Below are 11,549 nucleotides of genomic sequence, written 5' to 3'. Positions count from 1 at the left end.
CCAAACATCTTTCCAAAAGGAATGTATTAGTTTGCATTTCCACCAGCAGTGAGAAGTGTTCCCCTTTTCTCCACATCTATGCCAACATCTCTGGTTTTGGGATTTTGTGATGTGGGGTAATCTTACTGGAGTTAGATGATATCTCAAAGTAGTTCTGATTTGCATTTCTCTGATGATTAAAAATGATGAGCATTTTTTCATGTGTCTGTAGGCCGTGAGCCTGTCTCATTTTTTTTAAATTGCTATTTAACAATGAATTGGTAGAATTCTAGGTTCAAACACAATCAACTCTGTACTTATTTTACTAATAAAAACATTTTTCACTGAAGATTACTAATTCTTAAAAAGAAATAACATTGTATGTTCAACAAATACTTAACATATTACTGAGTCAGTCGTGATGCTAGTAAGCACAGAGAATATAGCTATTTTAAAGGCAGACACAGTCCCTTCCCTCAGTTTTATAAAATTCTCTGTACTTTTTGTACCTTTTATACTCTTTAAAAATATGCACCTACATGTTATAATATTTTAAGTACAAAATATTTAAACTGTTGGGCAGCACCTGTGGCTCAAAGGGGTAAGGCACTGGCCCCATATGCCAGAGGTGGTGGGTTCAAACCCAGCCCTGGCCAAAAAAAACTGAAAACAAACAAAAAAAAATTTAAACTATCTACATATGGAGGTGGAGAGGATTTAAAGAAAAAGAAAAATTATATAAGAATGATACTTTCAGTATTACCAGAGCAATTTCTACTCTTATAAGTACTTACCAAATAACTTGAATGTTTTTGAAAAGCTTAACCATAACTGGATATATTTTTACTTGACTAAACATGATTACCAAAAATTAAATATGTTCTGCCCAAATAAAAAGGTCACCAGAAGTAAAAGCAGCCATGGTTTCTGTTAGCCAAACAATCATCTAAATTATCTACACAGATGTCACAATACTAGAGTTAATGCATTTTTGGCAATTCTCCAATATCAAATAGTCTTACAGCCAGGACAACTAATATTTTTTTAAAGAAAGCACTTTTATCCCACTGTGAATAAACATAAACAATGCTTGCATTCAAAACTCTTTTATAAGTTTTAATTTGTGATTGGAACCAGCTTGGCACCTGTAGCTCAGCGGCTAGGGCACCAGCCACATATACTGGAGCTGGTGGGTTTGAATCCAGCCCGGGCCTGCCAAATGAGACTAGAACCAAAAAATAGCCGGGTGTTGTGGCGGGCGCCTCTAGTCCCAGCTCCTTGGAGGCTGAGGCAAGAGAATCACTTAAGCCCAAAGTTTGCAGTTACTGTGAGCTGTGACACCACAGTACTCTACCCAGCGCAACATAGTGAAGACTGTCTCAAAAAAAAAACAAAATTTGTGATTGGAACCATTTCTTAATGAACATTTGCAAGAAAACAATTTCCATGGATTAAAAAAAAATATAGAGAACTACTCCTTATCCTAATAACTATACTTCCAGTAACAAACTAAAGAATGTTAGTTTTAAAAAATAACCATTTCATAACCATAGAGCTGGCAAAAATAGTAATTAATAAAACCAGAGTTTGGGAAGTATGCGGAGCAACGGGAACATTCTGGTAAAACATATATTTTTCAACATGTTGGAGAGACATTTAGAGATTACATATCCTATGAACCAGAAATACCACTAAATGTCCAACTTGGAAGACACTCACTAGAGAAATGTAAAAATGTTCACTGTGACTTCCCAACTATCCTACTTACTATGGTAGAAAATTTGGCTTCTGATTATAAAAAGAATGAACTGGGTCTGTAAGAAGCAACATGAAAAATATCACTCATATGTTTAGTAAAAAAAATGCAAATTTTAAAGACATAGCATATTTATGTAAAATTCAAAAGCAAAGTACAAGTAATATTTTATAAATACATACTTACATATAAAATGTATTAAAACATGCTGGAATAACACAAATTATCTGGGGGAGGATTTTCATTGCACATGTTACATTTCTTTTAAGAAAATTATTTGAAGCAACACATAAACACTTATTACTCAACCAGGTGCAGTGGCTCACACCTATAATCCTAGCACTCTGGGAGGCCAAGCCAGGTGGATTGCTTGAGCTCCAGAGTTTGAGACCAGCCCGAGCAAATGCGAGACCCCGTCTCTACTAAAATAGAAAAATTAGCTTGGCATTGTGGCAGGTGCCTGTAATCCCAGCTCCTTGGAGGCTGAGGCAGGAGAATCACCTGAACCCAGGAGTTTGCGGTTGCTGTGAGCTATGATGCCATAGCATTTTAGCCTGGGGCAGTAACAGAGTGAGACTCTGTCTCAAAAAACCAAAATAACAAAAAAACACTATTACTCCTGTAAGTATATAAATGTATATGTCTTATACTTTGGATTACAATGTTTCAAAATTAAAAACAAACTTACTTTGTTTTTTAAAAGTATTTTATTTCAGGCTGAGCCTGGTGGCTCACACCTGTAATCCTACAACTCTGGGAGGCTGAGGTGGGTGGATTGCCTGAGCTCACAGGTTCGAGACCAGTCTGAGCCAGAGTGAGACCCTGTTTCTCAAAATAGCCAGGCACTGTGGTAGGTACCTGTAGTCCCCGCTACTTGGGAGGCTGAGGCAAGAGAATCGCTTAGGCCCAAGAGTTTGAGATTGATGTGAGCTATGATGCCACAGAACTCTACCAAGGGTGACAAAGTGAGACTGTCTCAAAAAACAAACAAACAAAAAAAAAAAACACTTTTATTTCATTTTATCTGTTTTTTTTAGAAACAGTCTTGCTTTGTCACCCAGGCTGGCATGATCAGATAGCCCTACAACCTCAACCTCCTGGGCTCAAGAGATCCTCCTGCCTCAGCCTCTTGAATAACTGGGACTACAAATGGCAAGCACTACCATACACAATTTTTTTTTTAATTTTTTTAGAGATGGAGAGGTCTTGATATGATGCCTAGGCTGGTCTTGAACTCCTGGCCTCATGCAATCTTCCTGCCTTGGCCTCCCAAAGTGCTGGAATTTCAGATGTAAACCATTATAACCAGGCTAAAAATACTTTAAATTTTTAAATTTTAAATGAAAATATATGCATATTGTACAGTTAAGTTTAAACAACATTCCATGAATATATACAAATAATAAATTAAAAAATAAAGACAGACTTTTATTTTATTTATTTATTTGAGACAGTCTCATTGTGTTACCCTCAGTAGAGTGAAATGGCATCGCAGCTCACAGCAATCTCAGACTCTTGGGCTTAAGCGATTCTCTTGCCTCAACCTCCCAAGTAGCTGGGACTACAGGTGCCCGCCACAATGCCCGGCTATTTTTTTGTTGTAGTTGTCATTGTTGTTTAGTGAGGCTGGGTGGGTTCGAACCTAACCACTGAGTTATGGGTGCTGGGCCAAGACAGACTTTTAAATATTAATATATGCAAATATACAAAGCCCAAAGAATTATGCCAATAACTATATAGCTTTAAACTTCTATTTTTACATTTCTAAAGATACCGGTTTTATTTTAATCTTCTCTATTTCCAGCATTATCACATCAGAATACATGGTCTCTCTATGCATTAGTGTTATTCCATGAAATATCTCTATACCACATTTTATTATTTGTTTTTTTGTAGAGACAGAGCCTCACTGTATCGCCCTCAGTAGAGAGCTGTGGTGTCACACAGCTCACAGCAATGTCCAAATCCTGAACTTAGGTGATTCTCTCACCTCAGTCTCTCGAGTAGCTGGGACTACAGGCACCCGCCACAACGCCCAGCTATTTTTTTGTTGCAGTTTGGCTGTGGCCGGGTTTGAACCTGCCACCCTCAGTATATGGGGTTGGCGCCCTACCCACTGAACCACAGGTACTGCCCCATATTTTAACTTGTATTGTAATAATAAAGCACAAGTAAATAATAATCTGGCTTTAAAAATTGAGAGAAATAAGATAGCATGTAGTTTTTATATGACACATTCTTAGACAACTGAAAAATACAAAATACTGTTAACACTTAAGACATTAAAGACCTAAATAAGGTCTTTTTTTTTTTTTTTTAGGAAAATCTGAAATAAGTGGTATATTTTTCATCGATTGTACTGAAAAACTTTCAGAAAGACAGATACTACCCAATGATGAGAGGGCACAGAAAATACAACTCTCATACATGACTGGTATGCATGTAAACTGATACAATCATCCTGGGAGGGAAACTTGGCAGCATATATCAAAAAGTAAAACTTCTTTATCCTGGCCTGGCTAGGTGGCTCATGCCTCTAATCCTAAAACTCAGGGAGGCTGAGGCAGGCAGACTACTTGAGTTCAAAAGTTCAAGACCAACCTGAGCAAGAGTGGGAGCCTATAATCTCAGCTATTTGGGAGGCTGAAACAATCACTTACCTAGGAGTCTGAGGTTGCTGTGAGCAGTGATGACCCCATTACTCTCTATGCAGGGCATAAGAGTGAGACTCTGTCTTAAAAAAAAAAAAAAAATCCTTTTACCCAGTAGTTTGTTTATTTATTTAGAGACAGTCTCACTCTGTTGCCCTGGATAGAGTGCCATGGTGGCATAGCTCATAGTAACCTCAAACTTCTGGGTTTGAGCAATCCTCTTGCCTCAGCCTCCAGAGTAGCTGAGTCTAGAGGCACCTGCCAAGACTACCAGCTAGGTTTTCTATTTTTAGAAGAGATAGTTCTTGCTTTGGTCAGACTGGTTTAGCACTCCTGAGTTCAAGCTATCAGCCTGCCTAGGCCTCACAGAGTGCTAAGATTACAGCCACGAGCCACCCTGCCTGGACAGTTTTATTTTTAGTAACACCTACAAAAGTACTCATGAAACTGTACAAGTAGGCAGACATATCTTCTTAATGGATTAGAAAATACAATATTATTAATGCTAATTCTCCCTAAATTGAACTAGGTATTCAATGTAACTGCAATCAAGATCCCAGAAATTGCCAAACTTATTCTAAAATTTACATGGAAAAGCAAATGACATTAATAGCCAAAACTAACTTGAAAAGACTGAGGCACTTATTCCATTTGACATCCAGACTATCTCTAAGCAATCAAGACAATGCAGTATTGGAAGAAAGACACAGAATTATTAATACATCCATGTGACAGAATGGAGATCCCAGGAATAGATCTACACTTACATAGGCAGATGATTTTCAACCAGAATGTCAAAGCTAAAGTTGGCAACGAGGAAAAGAAAGTGCCTGTAATCCTAGCACTATGGGAGGCCAAAGGTGGGAGAAATAGTTTGAAGTCAGGCATTTTTGATGTAAGCAAGAGTGAGACCCATCTCTACTAAAAATAGGAAAAAAAAAAAAATTAGGCAGGCATGGTGGCATGCACCTGTAAGTCCCAGCTACTTGAGAGGCTGAGGCAGGAGGACTGCTTGAGTTCAGAAGTTATAGTAAGCTACGATGATGTCACAACACTATAGCTGGGATAACAGAGCAAGACTGTCTCAAAGAAAAAAATGGATCATATTAGAAGCTTTATTTTTACTTAATTTTTATCTTAACAGACATATATATTCTATATATAGTAAGTACTTATCTTTTTTTTTTCTTTTTTTGAGGGAGAGTTTTTGTCACCCTTGGTAGAGTGCCGTCACATCAACCTCAAACTCCTGGGCTTAAGAGATTCTCTTGCCTCAGCCTCCCAAGTAGCTGGGACTACAGGTACTCACCACAATGCCCAGCTATTTTTCAAAACGAGGTCTTGCTCTGGCCCAGGCTGGTCTCAAACCTGTGAGCTCAGGCAATTTTCCTACCTCCGCCTCTGAAATGCTGGGATTACAAAGGCATGAGCCATCACACCGGACTGATATGTACTCGTCTTTAACACACAGAATGACAAGCTTCTTCACTACAGCCACCTGTCAAACAGTCACACATCATGTAAATTAACCTAAGTATTCTGGTACTAAGTAATTCTATGTATTCTGATGGAAGTGTGATAGCATTTGTTAGATTCTTTTTAGATAACAAAATAAAATAATCTACTGTTTTGTAAAACTAGTATTCCAGAAAAGATATATTCTCAATAGTAAATGACTTCCTTAATACAAACAATGTTTTATGGAAGAAATATATAATCTTTCAGGAAGCAGCTGCTTTGACCTCAACAAAAGAAAGTTGTGGGAAAAGGTAAGGTTTAATTTTAAAAGCAACTGTTGAAACAAAGGAGAAGTCAAAGCAAGAAGAGAGCCAAGTGTTATGGGATTGTTACTGATGTGGCTGTGAAGTGACCAGAGTATTTTGTACCCCAAAGATTTGATTCACAAGAGCTGTTCAACGTAAGGATGAGTTAAGCATTTATCTTTTATAAAAACGCTAAAATTCTAAATTTGTGGAATATCTGTGATAAGTGGCTGTAGCCATATGCTACCTAGACATTATTTTTAAAAGCAAAAACATGGTTTATCTACCTAAGCCTTAAAGAAAAATGAGATATGTTAGAACATAATAAGGAAATAATTCTGTTCCAATAGAAAACATGTGCCATCTTAAAATACTCTGCACACTCTAATAGAGAAGCCACTTTCAACTTTTTAAATGCCTCTGAACAGAGTCCCATTTTAATGGGATCTATTTTGATCCCATTAAGAATACATAATGGTAAATCCTCACACTGGTTTGCAAGAACAGGTGACTGACATATAGAGCACACATTTTTACTAACCAAATCTGGCATAAATGATGGAGAGAAATTTAACAATGAACACTTGTACTTTGAATACAAAGTATAGCCAAAGATACATTTATTCTTTTTGGGTATTACATCCCTGAGCTGCCTTTTCAGCTATGACAAACACTAATACCAAGTACCAAAGAAACAGATTTAAGAGACAGACTTTGGAACTGTATCACTGAGTACTAAAACCAAGATTTTTCAAATATAATGCATCATATTCACTGCTCCTGCTTTAAAATATATGTATTTTCTAAAAACTTAGGGTAAACAAAAATATTTTTGAACCATTAGTAACATTTATAAAGTACTATATGCACACATAAGGGAGATGACTGATTTCCTTCACCAGGTTCCAATGTCATTTGTTACAATATGAAATAAACCAAGTGAGTTGAGAAATAATTATTTCAGCGGTGCCTATAGCTCAGCCGGCCATATATACCAAGGCTGGTGAGTTTGAACCCAGCCTGGGTCAGCTAAACAACAATGACAAAAAAATAGCCAGATATTGTGGCGGGTACCTGTAGTCCCAGCCACTTGGGAGGCTAAGGCAAGAGAATTGCTTAAGCCCAAGAATTTGAGGTTGCTGTGAGCTGTGACACCATGGCACTCTACCAAGGGTGACAAAGTGAGACTCTGTCTCAAAAAAAAAAAAAAAAAGAAAGAAAGAATTATTCTTTATGAATAAACATTACTAGATTTTTGTGAATTCTTTCAAGAGATAAAACACCAACTGTAAAGAATGCTTCAAATTAAGGCTTTCATAAAAACTTGTTATTGAATTTCTATTATATTTAGGGGACTGAGGGACATTTCAGATGAGTAAAACCAGGTCCAATACTCCAGAATTCAAGGGCATGTAAGATTATACACAATTTTCTACATCATACAGGAAATCAAGTAAGGCCTGCAGGAATGAAGAAGAAAGCAATTAATTTTGACTAGAGTCAAATAAAGTAACAAAGAATGTGTATGGCAATGGAACTGGGTTTCCAAGGGTAAGTAAATTTCTGATAGGAAAAATTAGGGAGAAAAAACCATGCCTAGGAAACATGCATAGCGGCATTAAGGCATATAAATTTGGGATAAAGAACACATTGTATTTTCAAGTCACATTATTAGTTTGTCTTGCTATAGTAACTTAACTAATACTTCTTTTCATGTATTAAACTGAGTAAGCTCCCCCAAAGGTAATTTCCAAAAAGGCACCCAACTTTAGCATCACTGCAAAACTGGATAATTACAATTCTACAATACTTGAGTCTATTCAACATGTTTATAGTCCTAATTTTCATCAAATATCACCACTTTTATCAGGGGAGTTCTTTATTTATTTATTTTATTTTATTTTTGAGATAGAATCTCACTTTGTTGCCTTGGGTAGAGTTATGGCATCACAGCTCATAGCAACTTTAACTCTCAGGCTCAAGAGATCCTCTTGCCTCAGGCTCCCGATTAGCTGGAACTACAGGCACCCCCTCACAACACTCAGCTTATTTTTCTATTTTAGTAGAGACCAGGTCTCACTCTTGCTCAGGCTGGTCACCAACTTGCCAGCTCAACCAATTCACCAGGGGGCTTAAATTTTAACTGTCTTACATAATATTAAGCCATTAATCCTGGACCTCCCAATCTTGCTTTTCTTTTCACATAAAGGGAGGACTTGTCCTTCCTTTTCCAAACCTAATTTCTTTGCTTATCTTCCCTATTTTCATCTCCCAGTCCCTTTTGCTTCTTTGTGGTCCCTGCTTTCTCGATTTCATTATCTACTAATTCCTTGTATTCTCCACTTAAAACTGGCATCCTCTCTATTTTGGAGAAGAAAATATCTCTTTTAGATTTCTGTATTATGCCTAACTCTTCCTACGGCAGAAAAACAGAATGCACTTTATTAATAGCAAAAATATAAACCTTTAAAAAGTCAATTTATAAATCATAAGTGATGCATTTTAAGATATCTATCTCAAAGTGTGATATCTTAAAATAATAACAAGAAAAGAATGTGATAAGCTTCAAAAGTCACATAATTGGGGCTTTAAAAATATTTCACAACAAAACTTTCTCTGATGAAATTTTATATAGCTTCCCAAATACATAAAACTGGCAAATATGGTGCTAATACTATCTTATGTTCAAATACATTTTATTAATTACAAACTCAAAGAGAGAAACTGTGAGTCAGAGATGTTAATTATACTCCTAGGACCACCTAAGCTATCCATTTATTTTTGTTTAATTTTGTTTTGATTACAACCAGAGAAGTAGTTGTAAGTACAGACAGTAGCTCTTAACTGTTCACTTTGCAGTCTCAAGATATTTTTCAAATATACTGATCCAAAAGTTTAAGAAAATAAGATAATCTTTTCTTTCAAAATTGACTAACAGTATCTAACCACAGCTTTAAGGCGAGTGGGAAAAAAAAAACACAAAACTTGCAATGACCCATAAAAACATCTATACTATATTAGAACTGACTGTTACATGTTCATTGTTACTATACCAATGACTTATACAGAATGAGTATAACCCAAACAAAAATGTGCCTGTGTCTTACCTACCTGAGCATAGTACATGTGCCACAGTAATGTACAGTTGAGACAATTTTGTATGAATAGATATATGCAAGACTAATGTTTTAAAAAAACTATTGCAGGCCAGACGTTGTGGCTCGCACCTGTAATCCTAGCAATCCAGGAGGCTGAGGCGGGCGGATTGCTTGAACTCACAGGTTTGAGACCAGCCTGAGCAAGAGTGACACCCTGTCTCTACTAAAAATAGAAAAACTGAGGCAAGAAGATCACCTGAGCCCAAGAGTTGGAGGTTGCTGTGAGCTATGACACCACAGCACTCTACCCAGGGCGACAGCTTGAGACTCTATCTTCAATAAACAAACAAACAAACAAAAACAAAAGAAAGAAAGAAAAGAAAAGTCTACTGCAATCTATAACTTTCCTTATAAAAATCCACTGCTCAGGCTGGTTTCAAACTTAAAATTCACAAGTAAATAGGAGAGTGAGAGCTTTGTTCTCATGAGTATCTGTCTCATCCTATCTTCCTAATTAACCATGTAGCACTATGGTCTTTAATGTGTTAAGAATTTATATACATATATGGCATACATACACATACACACATATGAAAATGAGTCTGTGAGTGTACCAAGCGCATAAAATAGGGGAAAGGATAGTCCTTTCAACAAATGATGCTGGGAAAACTGGACATCCATATGCAAAAGAATGAAGTTGGGTGGCGCCCATAGCTCAGTGGGTAGGGTGCCAGCCACACGCACTGGGGCTGGCAGGTTCAAACCCAGCCAGGACCTTCTAAAACAGCAATGACAACGGCAACAACAACAACAAAATAGTCAGGCGTTGTGGTGGGCGCCTGTAGTCCCGGCTACTTGGAAGGCTGAGGCAAGAGAATCACTTAAGCCCAAGAGTCTGAGTTTGCTGTGAGCTGTGATGCCATGGCACTCTACCCAGGGTGACAGCTTGAGACGCTGTCTCAAAAAAAAAGAAAAAAAGAAAAGAAAAAGAAACAAAAGAATGAAGTTGGACCTTTACCCAATACTATATGCAAAAATTAACTCAAAATAGATCAAAGATATAACAACTAACATTGTAAAATTCCTAAAAGAAAACATGAAGAAAACCTTCATGACACTGAATTTGGCAATGATTTCTTGGACATGACACCAAAAGTATAGGCAGCAAAAGAAAAAATAAACTGGACTTCATCAAAATTTAAACCTTCTATGCACTAAAGGATAGTTTACCATCAAGACAGTGAGTGGTCATTCCAGCAGCATATATACTAAAATTGTAATGATACAGAGGTTAGCATGACCTCTGAACAAGGATGACAGAAATTTGTGATGTGTTCCATGGTTTTTTACTTAAAAAAAAAAAAAAAGACAGCAAAAAGTCAGCCCACAGAATGAGAAGAAATAATTACAAATCATATATCTGATAACGGGTTAATATCCAGAGAACTCCTTCAACTCAACAACAAAAACCCAAACAACTCACTTTAAGAACAGGTAAAGAACTTGAATAGACATTTCTCCAAAAATATAGAAATAGCCAGTAAGCACATAAAAAGAAGCTCAGCTTTGGCTGGCATGGTGGCTCATGCCTGTAATCCCAGCACCTGGGAGGCCGAGGTGGGTGGAATGCCTGAGCTCAGAGGTTCGAGATCAGCCAGAGCCTGAGTGAAACCTTGTCTTTAAAAATAGCTGGGCACTGTGGCAAGCGCCTGTAGTCCCAGCTACTTGGGAGGCTGAGGCAAGAGAATTGCTTGAGCCCAAGAGTTTGAGGTTGCTATGAGCTGTGATGTCAAGGTACTCTACCAAGGGCAACAAAGTAAGACTCTGTCTCAAAAATAAACAAACAAACAAAAGAATAGCTATCACGGAAAACATAAAAAGAAAAAAACACCAGAAAATAAGTGTTGGCAAGATGTTGAGAAATTGGACCCTTGTGCATTGCTAGTGGTAATGTAAAATGGTGTGGCTATGTGGAATAAGACAGTTCCCCCAAAAATTAAATACCAAATTACCATATAAAATAGCAAATCCACCTCTAGGTATACATCCAAAAGAACTGAAAGCAGGGACTGAAAGACAGTTGCATACCAATGTTTATAATAACATTATTCGCAATAGCCAAAAGACAAAAACCCAAATGTCCACAAAATGTGGTAGGTATATATATACATACATACACACAATGGAATATTAATCAGCCTTATAAAGGAACTTCTGATACATGCTACAGCATGAATAAGCCTTGAAAACATTATGCTAGTGACATAAGTAGACCACAGAAGGACACATATTATAAGATTCC

At 37.1% G+C, this 11,549-nt stretch overlaps 1 non-coding gene across 1 annotated transcript; it reads left to right on the top strand.

Moving 5' to 3' along the window:
• Positions 1–10,491: 10,491 nt before the first annotated feature.
• Positions 10,492–10,593, top strand: LOC111723651. Its single transcript, XR_002772150.1, has one exon. It is a non-coding gene; the product is annotated as a U6 spliceosomal RNA (small nuclear RNA).
• The last annotated feature ends 956 nt before the right edge of the window (positions 10,594–11,549 follow it).

Source organism: Otolemur garnettii, unplaced genomic scaffold (assembly GCF_000181295.1).
Source record: "Otolemur garnettii isolate 467f Iridium unplaced genomic scaffold, OtoGar3 scaffold00013, whole genome shotgun sequence".
NCBI lineage: Eukaryota > Metazoa > Chordata > Mammalia > Primates > Galagidae > Otolemur > Otolemur garnettii.
Note: the sequence above shows the minus strand (reverse complement) of the source record. Positions and strands in the feature narration are given on the sequence as shown.